General features: G+C 41.3%; 1 protein-coding gene across 2 annotated transcripts in view; it reads left to right on the top strand.

Annotated features, from left to right (window-relative positions):
* HCN1 (hyperpolarization activated cyclic nucleotide gated potassium channel 1) overlaps nucleotides 1-23,995 on the top strand; it is a 1,081,228-nt gene that overhangs the window by 78,039 nt on the left and 979,194 nt on the right. The gene's annotated exons all lie outside the window — the stretch shown is intronic.

Raw genomic sequence — 23,995 nt, 5'->3', positions numbered from 1 at the left:
TCCCTTCTTGCCAAAAGAATAAGATAAAATACCAATTTACTCTTGGGCCCCGAGACCCCAACAACCCATCAGGCTTCAATATAATACCAAAAATAATAAGAGAGGGGCTTATCTCAACCTCCGTGCCCAACACATCAGACAGGGTCTTACCCACACTGCCCCAGAACTCTTGAATCAGGGGGCAAGCCACAAAAATGTGAACATCATTCAAGTTCGGGACTCCACATCTCGTGCAGTTAGGCTCTCCACCTCCCCTTATTTTGGCAAGCTACAAGGGCGACCAGTATATCCTGTGCAGTGTGATAAAATGTTTTTTCCAGAGGGCAGTAGATTTAATTAGTGGATATAAGATTTCAAAAGATACTTGCCATAAATTTTCCAGGTCTTCACTCGGCAAGCACTTCTCCCAGACCAAGTATGGGCGCTCCGTTTTCTTATCTGCTGCCACAAGAAGATACTGGTACCACCGGCCTACTTCATTTTTTTTAGCTGTTGGGTCTTGCAACTCATCTTCCATAGAGGTATCCTTGGGGATTAATCTAGTTAAGCTATTACACCATGAAGAGATTTGGTAAAATTTAAATCTAGAGAGAGCTCCACTAGTAAGGTTACACCAAACTTCCCAAGGATGACAGATGTTTCCATCCATTATATCCTTCCAGTGTAGGACTCCAGCCTCTTTTAATGGCTTAGATAGAGTGTCTTTGAGGCATTCTGGAGTTCCTGGAGAATCCCACATTGGAGCCCAGTCACTATAATACAGCAATCGTAAACCAGGTCGGCACTCAGTCCAAAGCTTAGCCGCCATATATGGAGTCTTAAGACTGATCTTTTTAAAATATTTGGGAGCTCCAAATTTATACACGAAACCTACCTCATCCTTATCTGAAAGCATGACTTTAAACTTACTACCAATCAAGGAACTATCTGGTTTCAAAAGTAGCATCCTGCAATTTTTCAATTGATATGCCCAACAATACAACTGAAGGTCCGGCAAACCCAAACCTCCCTTAGCCAGCTTTCGCTTGAGCTTCTTCCAAGACAGCTTAATCCCTTTACTTGCCCAAATAAATGAGGAGATCTTACCCTGTATTTTCCAAAGAGCAGTTTTGTCAAATTCCAGAGGAATATTATTAAAAGGGTAGGCATACTTGGGAAGAACACACATTTTAATCAAATTAGCTCTCCGGTAATGGGATAACAGTAGAATCTGCCATCTCTTCAGTAAAAGCTCCACCTCCCTCGAGACTAAGTTTGTTTTGGGGATCTCTCCTATATCCTGAGTTACTATCACTCCCAAGTACTTTATTTCTTTAGAAAGCCTTACCCCCTGTGCTGAGTTATTCCATGCCATGATCTCAGTCTTATCACTGTTAACTTGATAACCTGACACTCAGTAGCTCAGACAACGTAAGATGAACATTGGAGGAAAATAGGATAAGATAATCCACATATAGTGCAATCTTTCTAGTAAACCCAATAATTTTGTAAGGGGGGATATTGTCATTCTGCCTTAAACTCTGCGCCAAAGGCTCGATGTACAGATCAAAGAGGATGGGTGATAATGGGCTCCCCTGCCTTGTACCACATGTATCCTGACCGCCTCAGTGAGGTTACCATTAACCAAGATCTGTGCCCAGGGAGAATTATATATTTTTAAGAACTTCCCTAAAGTTGACTCCAAAACCAAAATCCTTTAGAGTGTTATTAAGGTAATGCCAATTAACTTGGTCAAAGGCTTTTGCAGCGTCAACCGTAATAATAGAATATGACTTTTAAAAGTTACTTTTTTCCTGCCTGAGTGTTCAGGAGGCTAATTAGCATTAACCTCTGACAGCTGGTTGAACGTGCCCTGAATGAGGTGTGACTGAGGTGTGAACTTCCTGCCAGGAGCCACACAGTGTGTCAGTTTGAAAGACAGGTCAATCTGAATGGACATGTTTGATTCTAGTGATCTCTGATGAACCTTCAGTGTAAGGGCTGTTGTCATTCTTTTGACACAACTGTGTCAGATCCTATATCACAGGTCTGTCTGAGGCACATGTAAAACATATGTGCACTTGATTGGATTAAACAGGACCTGATAACAATAATTGTGTATCTCCTCTCTGGTCACTGAGACACGCTGTTTTTTTTAAGAGAGTTCTGTCCCCTGTTTGGAATAGGTCAACAGCCTGCCTGCAACTTGAGTTTAGTGTCATATGTGGTAAGACACTGCTAATTATCCTATGACACTTCCATACACACCCCGAACCCTCAGAGCTCAAGTTCAGTGTAGCTGAGACTTTAGCCATCTTGATATTGCCCTGGCAAATGGCATTTTGTGTCTGTTTGCAGTAAGGCAGACAGGAACTATTGGAAAAGTGAGTAGGGATACCCCCAGCAACTATTACCCCATTGGTTAGGGAGCATTCTGGTGTCTTCCCCATCAGCTACCTAGTGCCAACCATAAATGTGGCACGAAAAGAAACTATCCTCAGAACACTTTCTGGGCCTGCAGAAGAACAGAAAAGGATTGGACCTGAGAGGAGCCCTCAAGGACAGGACCTGCTCCCCCTTGGCTACAGGGACACACCAAACTTCAAGAAACCTTTTCCTGGAAATGTCCAGCAGCAGCTGGTCTTGAACTAGACTTAGCTTTTGGCCTCTGCCTGACACCCTGGGAATCTCTTAAGTGCCAATCACAGAGAAATGAGCTCCTGTGCTTGTTTGAGCACCAGAGGTAAGTTTGGAAACTTTTACAACTTTCCCTGCAGGGGCTCAGCAGGACCCACTGGAATAAGTATCTGACAGGCTATTCAAAAGCATTGGATTGGATTTCAGTATTGTCCTTCTGAAGGATCCCCACACCTCCCCCAAAAAAATGACTATGTCCCATTCTGCTTTGGGACTTCATCACTTTGCAGCCAGAAATCTCCAACAGAACAAACCTGTTTCAGGTATTCACCCTTCAGCTCCATGGTAGCGGCTACAATTTCAAAGGCAGCCCAACTGGGGAGGATTACTAACAATAATCAACGTTCTGACAACTGTGAACAGGAACTATATATATATTTTTTTAAATTAAGAAAAAATCTTTAAGAACGATTTTATGTTTTTTCAGTTAGTGGGTCTTCATTGCACCTGAAATTGGCTATTTTGCATTCTGTTTTTACCTTATTGACTTTTGAATATTGCATTTGTTTTCATTGGAGGCATGTCATGCTTACAATGTATGAGTATGACTACATTGAGATATATTTAGGTACCCATAAATGTACATGTATATGTTATTGGGATAGTGCAAGCCTAACCAAATGCAGCTGCACGCAATGAATCAATGGTAATGATACAGTCAACAAGTGATTTCCGAGGTAGCTAATTTGTGGACTGTTACTTTGTTATTATAAAAGGCCAAAATACGATTCTGGCGGTCTTTGACTATCATGGTCATGGTGGCACTGTGGTGACGGTCCTGCTGGCCTTGTTCTATGAGGCAGCTAATTGGACCTCCACCACTGCACCCGCTGCACCAGGGAATTGCCGCTGCCTGGCGGTAGGGCAGTAGACAGGGGTATACAATAGGCAAGGCAGGACTACCGTGGTTTGCCAAGCATATTAAAAGTTTACCCACCGCCAGCCTTTTCATGGAGGTGAGCCTGCAATAAAAAGTCTGGTGGAGGGAAAATAAAGGGGGTCCTAAATGCATCCCCATGCTCCGGCAGCCATGGGGATGCATTCAGAGGGGCACAAAATGTGCCTCCCTGTTTGCTTGCACCCTAAGTTACAGCACAGCATGGACTTCACAGTCCATGCTGTGCTGGTACTGCATTTGCTTTCGCATTGTGGTGCCCGTTTTCAGGGCACTGCCATGAGAACAGCAAGAGAAAATCCTACAAGACACAAGTTGAACTCGCAATCTGGTGGGCAGACCATGCACAGCTTTTGCGATGCTGTGCCAGCGCAAAACTGGCGCAGCACCGCCAACATCATAATAATGCCCATAATGTTTCTTAAACAAGGTACATCTTCAACTCTTTCTCAGATTGCAACAGGGTTAAGGCTGTCCTGGTAGATATGGGATGTACTTCTGGAACCTGAGTGCATAAATGTAAGAGGCCTATTGCCTTGTTTTTCTATTTTTTACATTTTTATGTCACTAGTCTGAAGGTGTCTTTGTTAAAACTGTATTGTGAGACAAATTTTTTTTTGGGTGGGCGGGGGGCTGGTTCAGACTAATTAACACTTGATAAATAGGTTACCTGAATTTAAAGGTTACATGTAGTATGCCCTTAAGGAGGTCCAGTTCAGAGACTAAGAGGCAATGGAGCAGGGTGTTATACCTTCCATGTGCAAGAGAACAAGGGCTTGAAAAGCAGCTCTGAAGTCAGTTTATGGTAGAAAAGGTTTCATATTCTGTAGTCGATACAGCTGGTGCCAGGGTGCTTTTATTCTGTTAGCAATGTGTTCCGTGAAGTGTAATGTGAAAATAAGGCTGGTATACAGGGTGAATCAGTGTAACTTGTCATTAGTTGAAAATTGGTGTTCAAATATATCACTGTCCATGTCATTAGGCAAGTTTGATACTATTTCTTGCTTGTTTATCTTAGCAGATAACAGGAAGTCTTGGTGATGTTGAGCTTTAGGTAGGTCCTGGACCTTCATATCTGGATGAGGCACAGGAAGTGTTTGATGTGCTGGCTATCTGGAGTGGAGGAGACATTCACGCAGAGTTGTATATCTGTGGCATATTTGTAAATGTTTATGCCCCAAGTTGAGATTCCATGTAGAAACTGAAGATGATGAGCAACAATATGGAACTCCGGTTGACTATGCAAGTGATAATGATCTTCTGGAATCTGGAGATGCCCATCTGAAGAACCATATTGACATTTAAAATACCTTGTCAGTGTTTTTTATTGTCATATCGCAGTGTCCCTGTTGCGCTATCCACTATTTGTATCAGATTGCTAAAATAACACAGGCTTATTGCAGCCCTTTGACTAAAACTATTTCTAATGTTATCTGTGTGAAATACTATTATTCTGATAAAATAAATATATTTTTTTATCCCACTGTAGTTTTCTAGGCAAACCTATTAACTCACTAATAAGATCACACCATACCTATGCCAAAAAAGAGAAAATAAACGAAATAATCCAGACAAATGGTTTACCACAAACTAACTTAAAACAATTTCAGTGGTGATTGCTTATAGTTGTGTGACAACAAATTAATTTCGGATTTGTGCATTTGTTTTCTACATGTCCATCTCACTCACAAGCTGATTTCAGTCTCTGTACTGCAATGCCTTTCCGAGCCATGGTAAATTTAAGAACTTAAAATAGCAATATTGCCTAATGAAATGTATTATCTATATATATATAAACAAATGTATGTCTGTCTGTCTGTCTGTCTGTCTGTTTGTCTTTTATGCATTACTACACCATTCATCCGATCGCCATGAAACTTTGGGAAGTTGTTGAGTACACTCCCGCAAAGGTTTCTGGCATAATTTGTTTTTAAATATCGGCCCCCCAGGGCCCTCATAATCTTTCAAATACTGATGTACGACCAAACGTAAAAACAAAAAATCGTGTATCCACAAGCACTCGAATTAATAAATAGAATTAAAACGACACTTTGACATTTTTACATATTAAAATGAATATGTTTCAATAAAAATGACACAATGTAAATTGAATTTTATCATAACGAGTTTCCTGGTATTTCCTTTCTTCGGAGAACGTGCGACGGGTAAGCTAGTACTAAAATAAAAAGTAGATCCAAAGAAAAACAGACAACTGGTTTCCCATTAAAACAGAAATGCATGCATTCTAACATTCCCTGGCCTTCAGGACCGCAGGAAGCTATTACTCTTTACCTGAATATTCACTTTTTAAAAGGAATGCTGATTTTTGTATAATCCATTTTAGAGGCTGGTCTAAGCAGATTCTTAATTTGAGTGCTTCCTCGAATGAATTTGCAAGCAATCAAAAGACATTGTTTGCAACAAAATTGGGCTTGTTGTCAGGCTTCTACATGCCTTAACACAGAAATATATTTAAGTGTGATATGATGTAAATAACTGTGTAATGGTTCTGCTGATTCGAAAGATAACATTGTACTTTTCTTCTGAGTATTAAAATCATGATTGTCCAAAATGTACAAAACATAAATGGACTACTTTGGTGTTTTCCTGAAACTGCTGCCATTGTGGCATAATTACTGTGGTCTTTATATTGTGCGCACTTCACCACATGGCTAATGAGAAGTTTCACATAAAAACAGAATGCCCATGGACATCATTTTGGAGTTTCCAAGGGTCACAGTTGCAACCCCTAGCTTCCCCTTTGCTGCCACTGGGCCTGTGTTTGAGGGCCCTGCCTTCAGAGGTGGCAAAATCAGTGCAAAGAACACAGGGGTGTCTAGCATATTCAGAGTCAGGCTCTAATCTTGTTTTCTGCTCATTTTTATTACACTAATAGTGAATACTATTTTATAATTCACTATTAGTGTAATAAAAAGTGACACCTAGGCAAAATTCTGGTCCTAGCAATGGAGATAATTTTTGACATAGGGGGGCAAACGTAGGACATTTAAAAATATATTTTGGTGAACTTATAGGGACAGTCTGAATTCAGTAGCTTGGCACACCATGAAAGGACTTGAATATGTAGTTAGTGTATTTTTTAGAACCTATGGCTGTTTAGCAAATTTATGTGAAAAGTGTGCATTAAAATACACTAATAAAGGCCTTTTTTTTCTAAATTTGCTCAGGGAAGAGAAGCCCCCACCCTCTGTTCTCCCCTAGAAAATATATAATAGTAATTCTACAACAATGGCAGTAGCTAGACTGTGGAACAAACTCCCCTGGGAGATCAGGCAAATCAGGGAATTTCTCCCTTTTAGGAGACGGGTTAAAACCTGGCTGTTCCCTAAGAACTAGATGGCTGCCTCTGCCTGACTCACTTCTCCTCTTTGAGCTGCTTAGCGCCAGGATGCCTGCAAGGTAGTGCGCTCTATAAGTTGAATAAATAAATAAAAATAAATAAATAATGGACTTCAACAATGTTAATTATTGCAATGTCATCAGGATTAAGGTTATGTGAAATCACTTCTTAGGATAGAGCATGGGGTCAAAGGTAAGATGATGTTACTTCCTGTGACATTATTAATGTCAAAGGGTATATGATGTCCCTTCCGCCACCTCTGTCATTTGGGCGAACCGGTGTCCATGTGAATGCCCAGAACTAGATAATAATACAGAGAGATTCCAACTGAATATTTATAAGGGCATAATTGCAAAACTATGAGGAGCCAATAGGAAGTAACTGCTACAACAGTATCATGGGATGTGTCCATTCATTATATGGTTTCAGGTAGCGTCTGAGTAAGTGAGAAAGGTAGAAAGTTAGAATTTCTTCCGAATGGTTCTGGGATACTTTTTCAAGTTGTAGGCAGGAGAGTCTTGTGGATATTTTTTGATTGTTTTGTCATGGGGATTTCAAGTAGTAGAGTCAATTTGCCTGTGGCATTTTACCATCTTCCTGTGGTGTAGAGTTTTCCTAAGAAAGGAGGACAGACCTAGGGGAATCACCTTGTATATGAGGTAGGCAATATTAAAGTCAACTCTAGCCGTAAGAGGCAACCAGTGGAGCTCTTTTAAATTTGTTGAAATTCTATCTGATTTTATGCTTCTGTGAGTAGGTCTGCATCAGAGTGTAAGTTGGCACTGAGAGGCGCTGCAGAGGTGTTAGGGAGGTCATTTAGCAGGGTGTTGCTACTATCGAGGAGAGGTAGAACTACAGATCTACACACATTTCTGAAACATGATATTTGGATAGTGGTATTTAGCTTCCTAAGGAGGTATATTGGGTAAGTGGCAGTTTTACGCAGCTTAGATGTATAGAGTTGCATAATTAATTTCTGGTTAGTGATAAATCTGAGAGATTTAGCGAGATGATCAATGTTGATGAGATGCCTAGAGCCGAGGATTTAGGCAACCAAGACTGCATTGTGGGAGAGAGGAGAAACTCTGTTTAAGTCAGGTTTAGTTTAAAGGGGAACGTGTGCATCCATGTTCATCTTGTCTGCTCTATTTATTAGGAGGAACTAATTAAACTAAGACTAATAAGAATTGTTACTCCGCTCATTATGCAATTTTTGCAACAGTATAGAAGTATAAATCATCAATCATAGTCTTAGATTAGCTTGTTTAAACTTATCAACAGCTGAAATTTAAGTAAGGTGTTGCTCCACCCTCTCCAGAAGAGATGAGTCTTTTTCTTATGTCTGAGGAGAATGTGGCTGAAGAAGTACAGATTAGGGCACGTTGTTGGAAAGTGAAATTGATGGAATGTAGTGATTTGTTTAATGACCATCCTGTAGTTCACATTGGGCTTGTGTTAAGCTGTTTATTGCTAGTGCAGCCATGAAACATATTAAAATATTTGATTCTGGTAAATCCACCTGGGCAAATTTCAACCGATTAGATATTGCCCTGGGGCCTCTTTCCGCTTGGGGGAAGAGGGATACCCCCAAAGTCTATGTTTAAAATTGTTTCCGGTATCTTGCTGACCCCAAACCTACCTCTCTGTGCCAAATGATGTTCCTTTATCCCTTTCTGGGAAGCAAGATGTACAGAAAATGAAAGTTATATCAACTGTGGTGGAAGGATATTGGAGGCAACACTTAATTGTTCAGCTTGTGGAGAGTGGTGGTCAGAGTAATACATATATTTCACCTTTAAGACATTAACGCGAGATGAAGCCCAGTACCCTCTCAATATCTATGTCAGGAATTGTAGTAAAGCAGGCAGGGAGAGTGGTTGCCCTTCGGTTTCCCTTCTGACAGCATAACATGCCTTCTCTATCCCTTTAATTTCTGATGTTATTAAACTGTAAAATGTATTGCCTAATGGCATACTTTTGAACATCCCTAGGCAATGATCGCATGCATAGAATGAACCTTTCATTCTTCCCTAAATATATTCTATTCAATCCTGTTTTATTTTCACTTATTTTTTAACTGTGTGGGTCATTAGAGTTGGATGATAGGAGCTTAGATTACTGTGCTATACGTGCTTCTATTCGGGCACTGATTGTGAATGATTTGCTTAGATTACTATTTTTTGTAATAATTTATAAAAATCTGAGAGATTATTCAGGATTGCTCATGGAAATCTGAGCACGTCACATATTTCCATGAGTACTCCTCTGTGAAAACTTACTCCTGAAAACTTTCAGACAATCCAAAAATGGTTCAAAACTGTTCATTAGAACACAAAAACATGTTGTTCTTCTCATAAGAACCATTTTCCTGTGGCTAAACTCCTTCCCTACATCCATATAAAAACAGGGTGACCACCTTCCCACCAAATTATTACTGACACTGCAGTTTGTAGCAAATTTGATTGTTTTATAGAATGGAAATAGGGTCATGCTAGGGCTGTAAATCCCCACAATATTACCACTTTATAAGTATTCTTTTTATTTTGCAGGGCTTCCTCTACTGATATACATCTTTTTTTTTTGTTTTTTTGTTGACATCTCCTTTTAACTCAGTGCTTAGTAATGCTAATAAATTTGCTGCAGTACTAAATCCCATCTGACACAATTTAGTAAATTCTACATGTTTTCAACTCCTGTTTCTGTTAATTTAGAAGTTGAACTTGTTGAGGGGCGTGGCCAAGATGATAGTAGGGTGAGAGGTTTTCTGCGCTCATCACCTGGAAGGCCTCACAAGGCCAAGATAGGATGCAATTGTCATGGCAGCAGGCTTTAAGATCGCCAAAGGGCCAGTGTCCTGACCCCGAGACAATGCCCAAGAAGAAATGGGGTTTTGGACATTCTCACTGGGAAGGCAGACCACCAGGACACAGGATGACCCTGACATCTTCTGTTGACACCCCAGATCTCGGATGAGGACTAAAGGCTAAGGGAAATGAGGTTGCCCACTATCAAGACCACTGAGGTTATATATTCTTCATTAAGTCACTGTCAAGGATCAATAGTTGTCTACTCTGTCTCTGACCTAATTTCTTGGATCTTAATGAAGAATATACAATCCTAGTATGAGAAGTTTGGGGGGACAAAGCAGTGGGGAAATGTTTTGGATAGCATAGGGGGGGTGATGATCTGGTCACAATCTGGGCATGGCCTATTGCATACAACTCTGTATTAACCATGTTAAATTAACCTTATGACTGCTTTACTGTTCAAGTTTTGTTTTGGGGTTACACTCACACTGCCATAGCAGAATTGACTCCACCCTACAATGTTGTGCTTGTGTGTTCTTCATCAAGCCACTGTCAAGGATCAATAGTTGTCTATACTGCCACTGACCTCATTTCTTGGATCCCAGCTGTGATTTTATAGACACATTGTATCCTACCACTGATGTTAAAATATTTTGTCTCAAAGTGCAAGGCTTAAATAATACTGTTAAGGAAGTGGCACTATTGTCATTTTTAGAGCAGAGTGGCAGAGTCATTTACATCCTCAAGGAGACACAGGTTATTGTGCAAGACTGGCATAAGCAGGGTGGCTGTGCTTGTCTCCTGGAATTTCTGAGGAGAACTGTCCAGAAAGATTTTTGAAATCAGAGGGAGGGTACTGGCTTGCCATGTGCAGCTTGGAGGACAATCTTTCACAATTACAACTGCTTCTGGAACAGTTTCTATGGTGCGCTACTCCTGTGAGCTTCCAGTCTCCAGACCCTGTGGTCTTGATTGGGAGCAACCTCATTTTGGTACTAAATAACAGCCTTGACAGATCCGCCTGCACTGGCCAGGAAGGGGGCCTCTCCCATAGGGTCTTAGCATAGCTATGGAGGGCTGGTCTGGAGTACCTGTTGAGACTTGTCCACTCAGACCCTAGAGATCACACATACTTCTTGCCATCCACAAAGCATATGCATGCATAGATTACTTCTTAGGTACTGTAGTGCTGCAAGCACTGGTCGGGAAATGCGTATAGAGCCCATGCCGTTGTCAAACCCTGCACCACTGACATCATAATTTAACAGCCAGATAATGTGACGGCGATCACTAAAGCCATCCAAAATTACATGGCTGTGAGAAACTCATCCTTTTTGCCCTAATCACCCCCATTTTCTGATTGATACTGGAGGTAACTGACTCTGAGTGTGCCCTGACCCAGGGTCATTGATGTGTGTAAAAGGTATATGGTAATTAAGTGTAATTGCAATTGGTATGCCAACCTACCTGTAAGCCCTAGTTTATGGTAGGGCATGTAGGTTTAGATACCCTGCAGATTTAATGCACCAAAGTGTGCACTGCTCTGTTGCCTGCTGTCATTTTAAAGGCAGACCTGCTTTGCAGACTACTTTGACAAGTAAATTATATGCAAATTCAACTTTGAATTTAAAGGTACTTCCAAAGTTTTAAACTACCTTATTTTTACATATTCCACCCGTAAGATCACTCCTAGATGCCCCGGGGGTAGGGTACCTTCAAACTATAAGCAGGGACATTATAAAAGATGCTATATATGCCCTGGTGAAAAACTGCCAATTCTATTGTTCCCCATTGTAGCACAATGGCTCCAAAGGCTAACATGAGAATACTTTATTAAAGTATAAATATTGACAGGAGCCGCTAGAAATATAATTCAAAGACTTAAAATAGTAATTAGAATCAATTCAACAACTTACCACGGCTAGATTCATTATAACGATTACAGAAAATAAGTTATAGAACTTTCTTTTCTGGTGAGACAAAATCCAGCCTTCCAACAGCCCCTCCTGATTGGCCACCCTTTGACAAGTGGAGCCAACTGCTCTGATGAGGTGTGAAGTGGCCTGTATAGAGACATAGGACATCTGATGGGAAGAGATCTGCTGCTGCAGAGCAAAAGGCAAGAAGGGGGCTGGGTAGCCAAACTGGTCTTCAAAGGGGGAATGACAGTTAGGACAGGACACAGGCTCACCTCACTTCCTGCACCCCCGGCTAGACAGGAGCCCAGTATTTGAATTAGCAGAGAGGCCTGTAGGAGTGTGTTAGTGAACCTAGCCTCAGTAGTGGGTTAACTTAGCCAGAGCTTAAGTTCCAGGGGAAAGTTTCTCCCTTTTGGATTTTAAAGACATAATCCTTTCTGGGACAAGAATATGCCACACTTTGGAGGAAGTGCTCATAGCTGAGGGTGGCACCCTGCACCCCATTGATCAGGGGTTGGTGCACCCCTGATTGTCACCCAAGAACACTGGAAGAATATGGGAGAGCTGCCCATCAACTCAGATCCCTGTTTTAAACTACAAGAAGAAGAACTGCCCTGCTGGAACTCTGGCCTACGCCAAGAGGACTGCACTCTGAATGACTGCACCTGCTGCATACGTTGGGAACTACAGCCATAAGGACTGTGCCTTGCTTTAAAAAGCAAAGGAGTAGACTCACTGAAATGAACAGGTTAGAAGAGTTCCACCTGCATGATCTCCAGACAGAAGAAACCAGCAAACCAAGTATTTGGGCAGGTGCACTGTGGAAGACATAGTTCAACTTCCCAAGGAGCAACACAGAGCTTCTGGAACCTTGGATTGGTATTGTGGACACTTTGGGACCCCAAATTGTCCTTCTGGAAGAAGGTCTAGAAGTTTGGAGAATTTTTGTGAATAAACTCCATTAGGTGGCTGACTTGTGGATGAGAGTCAAGTTGCCAATGTCGAACTGTTGTCCGACCTGGATGTCAGGTTAGTCCTGCTGAAAGGTCCAGAGCTCACCGAGACTTCGCATTGAACCAAGCCATCGTCATCAACTCAAAACTGGGCCTGATTAAGAGCTCACTCGACATTGAGAGAAAAAGCTCCACAAAAGTCACAGGGTCAGAAAGTTAAAACTTGACATAGCCCTACTGCTAAGTGTATTCAACCCACGCTCCATTGCGGTTGGCCTGAAACTTTACTTTGTCCCGTTAAAGCGCGACTAAATGTCCCAAAATTACACCTTTGGCTTTTGGCACTAGAACGTGTTTATTCTTTAGAAATTCAAATCCCTGGTTCCCCACATTGATTTTTTGTCTTTTTGGTGCCATTTTAATCATAAAATATTTCCTATTTTTATAAATCGGTTTTGGATCTTTATTGTGTGTTGTGTCTAACTTATTTAATGTATTGTTGTCTTTGAATGCTTTAAACCTGTCTCCTACGTTCAGCCTGCCTGCTCAAAGCCAGTTACCAAGGGTTGAGTAAGGGAATATTATATATAGAGACCTTGACTTGACCATATATTGTAATTGTGGCCTTATGACTAGTGATAGGTCCCTACCGATACCTACTAAGAAAACACATTGCAACAAAGGAGGATAATGACACTGGGGAAGTCCTAATAGACACATTATGGAAAGCACTGAAGACAGTGATCAGGGGAGATATAATAGATATAGCCACCAAAGACCAATGGAAGAAAAGGGAGGAGCCGTGCAAGGCTTAGGAAGTATTTTTAAATGCCAGTAAACTGCACACACAGGCGTTCCAATGTCCTGAGAAATGTTTGAAAGACTACTTGTGTCTGTGGCACAGCCATTGCTTCAAGCCCACTAGTAGCATTTAGGTTACAGGCCCTGGGTATATGGTATACCACATTACAAGGAACTAATAAGTAAACTAAATATGCCAATGAGGTATATACCAATGTCACCATGATTTAGAGGAGAAGCACATGCACTTTAGCACTCGTTAGCAGTGGTAAAGTACTCAGAGTCCTAAGGCCTACAAAAAGATACAGCAAAAAGTGGAGGTAAGCAGGTGAAAAGTTGAAGGAATACCACCCTAAGGATGACAGACTCGGCATGGAGGTACAAGTAAAAGAAGTTGAGGCCATCCAAAAATGATAAAAGGGCACAAAGAGCCTGGTGTAAACTAGATGCAAAACCAACTCCAGTGATTAGACCTGATTTGGGGGTATATGCATTGCTACATCTACAACACAAATGTTATTGAGGGGTGACAAATGCAGTAATTGCTGGCGCACAAGTTGAGCTCTAAACAAAACAATAATAGAATTTGCCTCATCCTAAATGTAGGGGGGCAGAAGTCACTGGAGATGAGCACATATGTGCTACGAGAGTCACAGATTTTTGCAAAGCTCTCTATGTACCCCAAAACATGCATGACAATGATATTAATGCATATCTTTAGGGTGCCAAATAAGAAACTTACTCCATTGCAGGTATTGAACCTTCAGAAAAGTATTAGAATTGGGAAGGTCATTTCAGCCACAGCTAGGGTAAAACGTCTTATGTCCCTTGGCCCAGATGACTTTACCCAATTGGACTATAAAAGCCTTTGTCAGTCCCTGGCACTCCTCACTAGACTTTTTAACTCCTTTACGGACAAAGGGACTTTAGCACACACTCAAACTCTATGCTAGAGTTGCCATGATGGTAAATCCCAAGCCAGGAAAGCATAATGAATTATGTAGTTCACATGGACCTATTTTATTAATCAAAACAGATGCAAAGCTTTTTACAAGTATAGTTCCCGCCAGAGTGAACCGTCCTTTGCCCTCATTGGTAGACCCATACCGGCAGGGTTTATCCACAGGGACAATACTAAAGAGATATTACATATCCATGACCAAGTTAAAAGGTCTGTGTTGCTTGCTATCAACATAAAAAAAATAGAGTTCATTGCCACCCTGAAACACTTTGGCTTTGGAGAGATGTTTTGGCAGTGGAATTTATGTGGCTACTGCTCTTCCAAGGGTGGTGGTGTGGATGAATGGAGTTGCCTCAGGAGCCTTTCCAATAAAAAGATGCCTGTAACACAGGTGTCCCTTCTACACTCTACTGTTCACTTCCTATCTAGAGTCCCTTGGCCCAGCATGTATGAGATGACCAGCTGATTTCAGGAGTTTGGGTGGAACCTCACATCATCACCCTCTATGCAAATGGCGTGATTGTGGCACTCGGAGGTCCTTTTAGCTCCATACCTGCCGGCGTTATTGCTTTGGCGATATTTTGGACATTAGAGTTAACCTATCTAAATCACAGACTCTTAGTCACATCATGCCCCTGGCCCGTCAATCCCAGCTTGGTGCCCAGTACCAATTACATGAGCTGCCATGTCTATTTTATACTTAGGTATACAGATTTTCTAAACCGCTATGGAAACAGTGCTGATCAAGTATCCTCTCCTTCTCCAACATGTGAGGCCCAATGTAACTCTATGGTATAAGTATCTACTCATGTGGTGTGGTCATATTGCAGTCATAAAAATTACCATCTTGCCTAAGGCATTATTACAATTCCAGGCTCTTTCATTGACACCTCCATCCAACACCCTGAAAACATTACAGGCTGAAATTAATTGCTTTATATGTGGTGGGAAGGAGCCATGTATGCATTATGAACATCTCTATAGACCCGTCACTGAGGGGAGGCTTAGTTTGCCCAATCAATTTTAGTCAATAATAACAGGTGGGACAACTGCACTATGTGGTGGAGTGGGTCTACACGGTATCCAAGAAGTACTGGTGCTTAAGGGACCAGGCAATAATGAATACACATATACAAAAAGTCCCACAGTTTCACCCAAAAAACAGGGCCTGGGGTCTTTAATCCTCTGGTATCACTCAGGCCACATTGCTGTCTGGGACAGAGTAGGTTTGTATGTGTGTGTGGGGGGGGTGTCCCATCCATCCTCAATAACACCAGGCCGGCTGCAGAAGAGTTGAACAGCTGTTCGATGTGGAACAAATTATCCCATTTGATATACTGAAAACTGAATATGCACTCCCAGACTCTGAGTGCACATACTATCTCCAGATTCAGCATTTGGTTACCTATCCCTCTATCAGACCAAATGCACAAAGGATGAGAAATGGACCTTCCAAAAAAACTGGGACAGACACATAATGACCAAAATATATATATATAACTTACGCACTGGCCAGTCGGTAGTTATAGTTATGACCTAGTTTCCATAGGAAAAGTGTTTTTTGTTTTGCTAACACCTCAACTCTATTTGACAAATTTTCATGAAATGTTCAAAACTAATTTGCCACTCAATTCAATTACTGCCTGTAAGGTTTTGGGACGATTCATCAAGCGGGCACTGAGAAAAAGAAGGAGTCACAAAAACAAATTTTCCTCATGAAATTCCCATAAGTATTTTAGACACAACTACAGCCTGAACTGCTAAATGGAATTGCACCATATGTTGCAGGAAGCTAAATCGTGGTCCAGAAATACCTCTTGTTGTGATTTGGTGTAAATCTGTCCAGTAGTTATTGTAGAAAAAAGACGTATGTTTATCTTGAGACACAGAGGGTACACAAATTCGGAGATCTCAAAATGAGATGTGATTGGCTGCCACCACTTCAACCAGGAATTGTTGGCAGCCATCTTTGGACTCAGACTCAGCCAAGTCCCAAACAAAAAGGTAAAAGTAAAGGCCCAACATTTTTTTTTGCAATTTTGAAGCCCGGAACAAGGATCTTGGCAAAATTGAAAAAAAGAATGGCACACGGTTTCCCCCGCTTATTTTTCTTATGCCCCCCTCAAGTGGCCCGTCCCAGGAGGGTAGGAAATGCATATATCTGGGGGGATGGGTAGCACATGGACTGCCTCTCCAGGCTGATTACGAACCTGTGGGCCCCATTCCTGGGGCCCTGCTGATTCGGAAAACAGGGAGAAGGCCCCTATCATGGGATGATTCCGAACCCAGAAACCGCATTCCCCAGTGCCTGGCCTTACCAAAAAAGAGGAAGGGGGCCACGCGGTCCCCCGTCCAGGGCTGTGTTCAGCATTGGGGTCCCCATCCCCAATTCTGCAGAATTTACATCTTGGACCCCTTTTGGAGTTAATGTGAGAAGATTTTCCTACTTGGATATGACTGCAAGGTCGACTGACTCGTTCCGCTTTAGCAGTTCTTCACATTCCCCTGCCCATTCTTTATCAACATCACGGTGATAGCACTTTGGGGGATGAAGACCAGCCTGCCTTAGAATATTTTTCCTACTCAGCTTCATAATAATTCTAGCTGTTGATGTTTCAAATCCTGTTATTGTTCCAACCCAATTTTCAGGTTTGCTATTAAAGGATCATGGTAATTCTCCATCTGTCTTACTATGCTCATATCAATGATTACAAGTAAGGACTCCAAGTCCAACATATAGCTAATCAGGCTGGTACATTTACCAACTCTATATGTGCATTGTTCTGGACAAGCTGAGGTAGTCCAACAATTAAGAGACCATAGTTCCAATCTGAGCAATAGTTCGCTTAGGGAGCCACCACGTTTGGTGTTCTTAATTTAGGAACATCAAGTTGGGAAAAGCCCAGACAATCTCTTGCCTTCACATGTCAGGACCCAACATTATCTTGTCAGTTCTAGCATTAAAGTCTTTTCAGACAATTGTTATATGACACCTGCTTTTCTTGCATAGTGCATTCCATAATCCACAGGGTTCATTTTGTGCATTGAAAAGACATTTCTCAAGAATATGAAAATGTGCGAAATAATTTTTCAAGTAACCTGGTGTGAGAGAGATGTTGAAAAGATTTATAGTCCTATTGTCATTAATAATTCTTATGTGCTGAATATTGCCATAAATTTTGTAAGTTGTCATTTTAGAACCTTTTAGATTTTGCCCTGACCACTATGTAGTCATCTTTAATGTGAGCTGACCTGAACTAATGCCTAAGGGGGTGGACTTGGGTCTGTCTAAGCCTAAGAAAGTCCTTGGTAGGAACTGGAGTAGAATCACCTCAAAATGCCTTGAACGGGCGTTAATCTTGACTCATAGCCTTGTAGGCACCCTACCTGTTCTTTTGGCTGAGGGATCTCAAAACTGAACAAGAACCGCCATTGACAAGTAGGTGTTGCACCAGAACCAGATTCATAAAATGAGTTACAGAGTTCATATACATCAATTATAAAAGAGCTACACACTTTGATAAATCCACCTTCTCTACAGATAAAATCAGAATAGCAGGAAACTCTTGTAAGGAACTCTTAGAGTTATCAAAGAACTGTCTCAGCTTTCCACCTCCGGCCTAACTGACCCTTCACAAATATTTTTACAATGCAGTTGTCATCTACTTCAGAGACAAAATCCTTAAAATCTACTCTGAATTTCCCCCACTGGTTGAACTCAGTTTTTCCAATGGAATCTCTGGCTGTCTCTACTGAGTCCTCTAAGTTTTCTGTTTTCCCTCCTATTTCTGAGCAGAAAACCAAGGAGCTTCTCTTGATCCTTAAATCAGGGTCTCATATGGACCTCTGTTCACCTAAAATGTTGCTGCTGGCACCTGACTGTATTGCTAAAACTCAACAGGATGTACTCAATCATTCCATTGAATCAGGTATTTTCCCTCAACCTTGGAAGGAAGCTAGTGTAATTACTCTTCAAAAAAAGCCTGACGCTGACCCTGATGATATGAACAACTTTCCTCCTATCTCACTTCTACCCTCTCCTGACAAAATCTTGGAGAAATACCCTCATCAGGAATTAGTGAAGCTCATCAATATATGTGACATTCTTGACCCCTCACAGAACGGCTTCAGAAGTGGCCATAGTACAGAAATAGCACTTGTGACTGCCACAGATAGTATCAGGCAGCAGATGCATCAGGGTGTGGCAGCTATCCTGGAGCTGTTGGATCTTTTAGCAGCCTTTGACACCGTTTTACAAATTGCGCCTAGTGCAGCGTCTTCATCAGGCAGATAACAGTGGGAAAGCCCTTAATCTCGCCCATTCCTTCCTCACCAACCAAGGCTTTTATTCCTACTTATGGGGTACCTCAGGGGTCCTCATTTAGCCCTACTCTTGCAATCTGTATGTCGCCCCTCTTGTTGAACTGATATGCTCCTGCAGTTTTCAAGCACTTTCATACAGTGATCATACTCAGATTATCATATCCATCACTGACAACTTGTCCTCAATGCTAACAAGTTTAACTCTTGCATGACCAAGATTAACATGTGGATGAAAAACACGTTTCTTAAACTGAGTATGGAAAATAACCGAGGTGCTGGTGTTTAGTGCACAAGAATGCCAGAGAATGATGGTGTAAGTGAAGGTCAGGGGTACTAGGGAGATGATTTAAATAGGGGAGTGTCCGATGGGAAAGTGAACATCTGAAAAATTGGGTTATAGACAGATTAAGTTAGTGAGGGGTAAAAAGACAAAAGGAAAAACAGAATAACCACACAAAATGCAGCAGTCGTCATTTTATGATAAGAGTCATATTTATCACAAAGGGTTTGAGCATAGTTTGAGCATATAGAATAAAATATTAAATTGAGAAACAAAAATTGAAGGAAGAGAAGAATACTGTCATATTATTTTTTTTTTAATTAGGTTCTAATACTTTCATGGCATATGGACATTAAATACTGTTGTAAAATGTGTCAAAGAGAAAGAAAGATGTTTTAAGCTAAAATGAATGGAGAAGGGTCATAAAGAAGTTACAAGAGAAGGAATTGAAGTGATAGATTTTAGAAGTTGTGGCACACATGTGATACACATAAGTCTAGCTCAGCATGACATATAACCATCCAAATCAGTAAAGAGTTTGGTATTCTGTGGGAAATAGCTTACCCCAACAAAGGGAGCCAATGCGTTACTGTGTATGTATGTATGTAGGTACGTATGTATGCATGGATCTATAGATTCACATTTTTTTAAAGTGTGAACCTAGCCATAGAGATGTGAGCAGTGGATTATACACTATGGGGTTGCATGGTTCTCTAAATGCAGATGATGTCTACGTCTCGGGTATGTTATGATCAGAAATAGTAACTTGTAACAGCCTGTGTTATTGGCTAAAGATTTTCTAACTTTAGTTAATATAAATATTATTCAATGTAAGGCAAACCACTCTTCGAATGCTAAAAATGTATTGCAGAATTTACTAATGAGGTTATATAATCCTGAATATGGTTGGAGATAACTCCATACAAATTCAAGAAAATGTTCTGTTTTATTCTCATTCAAGTATTTTTAATTTCTCCCTCAATATGCGATTGTTCACGATTTCTGTACATTTAGCATTTAACTAGTTGACTATCTGATCATGCCACATCTGGTATTTGTGTGCTACGGAAAAATCCAGAGCAAAATCGATGAACTCTAGAAAAACATTCCATAGATAAACTAGAGCAGTGCTAGTTGCTTTATTTCACAACAGCTGTTTTGTTAACAGTGAGTGACTGGCAGGCTGAACAGAAAATTAGCAAACCACTTCTCACAGTTAATACAGTTAAGATACATTTAAAGGGAAGCAGCAATTAAAAGGAGAAATAGGCCACTTGAAGGTAGCATCATCTGTATTGAAATATTTCTAGCTTTAAGGGATGCACAGTAATCTTCTTTATAAAGGTGACCTTGACTTTAGGTGATCTAGATATTGACTTCTCTAGACTTTATGAAAAACCCTGTCCCCCTGATATGCTTTTTAGGAGCAACATAACCAGCAAGAGACCTCCCATTGCAGCCCAGTATGCTCCAGTCACAACAGCACATTTTGCTCAATAATTTCCACCACTTAAGGAGTTGTGAACAAAAATGACCATAATCATAGGATTTACTCCTACAAAAGGTAACATATTTATTGAGCATCGTTATTAAGAAATGTTTGCTTAGTAATCCGAGAACCAAAATTCAGTAGTCAATACACAAGGATTATTGATGAAGTAACCCATGCTGTTTCTTTGCTCATAGTCACAACTAGAGGCTGAACTGGAAAACATTCATGGCTGGAACATGTCCTTGGTGTTAAGCAAGGCAGTGCTTGCTGCAAACGCGTGTTACCGCCATATTATTAAAGCATTGTTTCTGAAGTTGTGTATTACGCAAACGTTTGTCCTCTTTGTTTGAGTGCTTATTGTTGCTATGTGTTCTGGTAATTTCTGTGCCGTTGTGCTTTGTGCTACTGTGGTTGTTGTGCAGTGTTATTGAGCTATGTCCTGGTGCTCCCCTAAAGATGTCAAAAAGGCTGGTAAATTGGCAGCCAAATGCAGCACTTTCCTTTAAAGTTCTCCTAACAAGCAACTACCTATCACTGACTGAGGAGGTAAAATAGCACTGCAACAATTTAATGCACGAATCAGGCCAAAACAATAGCAGTAACCTTCTTTAGAAGGCACTTGTCGTGAGTGCTAACTGTATGCGATAGGGCACTACGAGTGACTAGACTTGTAATGGACGATGTTTTATTGAGTAGATAGATTGTTGTGAGAACGCCTCGAATTCACATCCCACTCAGCTTTCCATGTGAGTAAGAACACAGTTGCTGTTAGTTAAAATTGAAATGTCCGCTTTGGATTAAAAAGAAGATGTTAAAAAAATGGATGTCGGCCTTTGTTTAGAAACTCTTACTGTTTCTAAACAAAATGGTATTCGCTGAATTAAAGCTGGAATAACATCTCTCATTCCTTATCTGCTTTTCTAAAACGATTCCGGCAAAGCGAAATGCAGGAGTAGAACCTTGCTATCAAATGTTCCCGAAGGTCTGCCGAAGACAGGAAATGCCTACAAGTCAACACTCAAAATAGCTTCCACAATTTAGGGAGATGTCCTAAAGAATCCAATTAGGCACTTGGATATTCTTTCAGCTTGCTTCCATTCTGTGCTATTGCTTTTTAGTGGAAGGTTGTGCTTCTGTCAGCTTTTGGGACTACTGTGCTGTTTGTCTAATTAATGCTAGATGAGGATGGCGCGTTGCTTGTGACTAATTGGTCTTTTGTGCTCCGCTTTATTATTCTTTTGAATTGCTGTTGGCTTGGTTTCAGGACCGCTCTAGAGGTGTGAGAATGACTGGTCCTTGCACTTAGATGCGATGCTTTGACTTCGCATGCATTCCTTCCCCAAGCAGAGGTCAGCGACATCTGATCTGAGCGAACACATGAATTATGTATACTGCGTACTTTTGTGGCTCGTAGTTCAAGATGAGTGTTTCCAAACACTGACAGGTGAGAGTTTAAGACGACATCAAATCTGATAAGCTTCCCGGAAATGGCAGGCTTTAAGATGGAGGAAGACGTATATGAAGCTGTTCTTGCTGAGGCGCAAGAGCCAGCTAAACCAATTACCTGGTATTTGCTGAACTTCTCGTCTGCTCAGGATAGGTACACTGTTCACTGGCACTAAATCTACGTTTTTGAGTTTACTGGCTGTAGTGGGCACCCGATGTTTCCCCGGTGGGCCGGAAGGGTGGGGCCCGGTTTTAGACCCGTGGGGGCTATTTTTTTGTATATGGGGCCAGCTTTGCAGCAGTGCTGCAAAATCAGCCCCTTGTAACAGCGCAGCTGCAGTGTTCCTGCCAGCCCCCATCATCCCCTCAACCCCCGCCCCGCCGGGTCCAGTCGGATGTAATTGCCAGGGCTGGTTTGTGATCCAAGTTTGGCCCTGGTGTTACCTAAAAATAGCTGCAGATGTGTGTCAGAGACTTCATTCTACGAATGTAGTTCAACGTGCATATAGTGCAGAGAGAGGGATATTCATCAGCCTTCTTTAGACTTTTTTGGTGAATTTACCAAAATATATATTACATACTGGTGAGTTATAGTTAGGACCATGTTGCCGTAGATAAAGCATTTTTGAGTTGGCTATAACTTTGGCATTGTTTGACCAATCTTCATAAAATTTTCCCAAAATGTGTAGTGGGGACTGAGAATTTGGGGCGTGAAATAAGGTTGTGTTTGTAATGTTAATTCCAGTAGGAACATTTAGCCCCACCTACAGAGAGAACCGCTGAACGGACTTACACCAAATTTAGCTGGGAGGTAGATGTTGGTTCATGGTAGTGCCTTTTGCTTATTTGGTGTAAATCCATTCAGTAGTTTTTGAGAAATTGTAGTTTAAAATTATAGTGATATCTCTGGTTGCGAAGTCTTTACTAAAAAAGAGAGCTGGTGCAGGGACATGCACTGCTCTGATTGGCTGCCATCACTTTAACCAGGAAATGTTGGCAGCCATCTTGGGATTCAGCTTCAAGCCGAATCCCTCCCTAAAAAAGTGAAAATAAAGAAAAGGGGGCAGGATAGGCATACATCACCAGACCAAAAAAGCTTTTTTTTAAAATATAGTTTTTCCCCGAATTTGCGTCAATATCTTTTTTAAAAATGCAAGTAAGGGCTCCAGTGCTTGCTTTAAAATAATCTCCGGGTGGGCAAAGCCCCGTGGCATATGATTAATATAGGAGAGAGGTGCACGGGCCCCCTCTTAGGTCTTAACAAAGTCCCGGGGACCACCACTTCCCAGGGCAATTTACAATTATTCATGCGGATGGGCCCACTGCCCGCAGCCCCGGGGACCACCACCTCCCCAGTAGTATAGGGGGGCCATGTGGGCCCTCTCCTGGAGCCCTACATGGCCCTGGGGACCATCACCCCCCAGGACTGGCCCCAGAATTGTCCTGCAGTGCCCACCCCCAGGACATTGTAGCTTGCTATGGTGTGGCGGGAGCACTGCTCCCGCCATCCCATAATAAACAGTGTGGTCCGCTTTGAGCAAGACAGAGCATTATGCTGTCGCTTGCTAAAACGTGGAGCACACTTTGGTTAGAAATTAACTGGCATCACCAAAAGTTACAGGGACGTTATAGTTATGGTCAGATTTCACTCGTACACAATCATTGAAATTCAGCAGTTATAGTTACCTGAGCTAACTATAACTTATGCCCCTACAATGCACTGCTTATGACCTCACATATTACATCATTTGTGACATGGTCAGTGACATCACCGATGACATCTCAAATGACATTCACTATTTTGACTTTCTATGAACAGTTGTGCACAGATTGAATATTGTACCTAATGAGAGTTTCCCATATATCTGTGCTGGATTGTTCATGTGAATTATCAGACATGTAAAACATAACAATGTATACAGCAATGTGCAGGAAAAAGAAGCGTGGATGATATCATCAGTGATGTCATTAGTGATGTAATCAATGTTGTCGTTTGATATGTCATCAGTGATATCATAAATGTAACTCACAAATACACAAATATTTCTAGCATAGTTTACATAGTCTTGGTACGTATCTTT

Source organism: Lissotriton helveticus, chromosome 2_1 (genome assembly GCF_964261635.1).
Source record: "Lissotriton helveticus chromosome 2_1, aLisHel1.1, whole genome shotgun sequence".
Lineage (NCBI taxonomy): Eukaryota > Metazoa > Chordata > Amphibia > Caudata > Salamandridae > Lissotriton > Lissotriton helveticus.
This window is presented reverse-complemented; position numbering and strand designations above follow the sequence as displayed.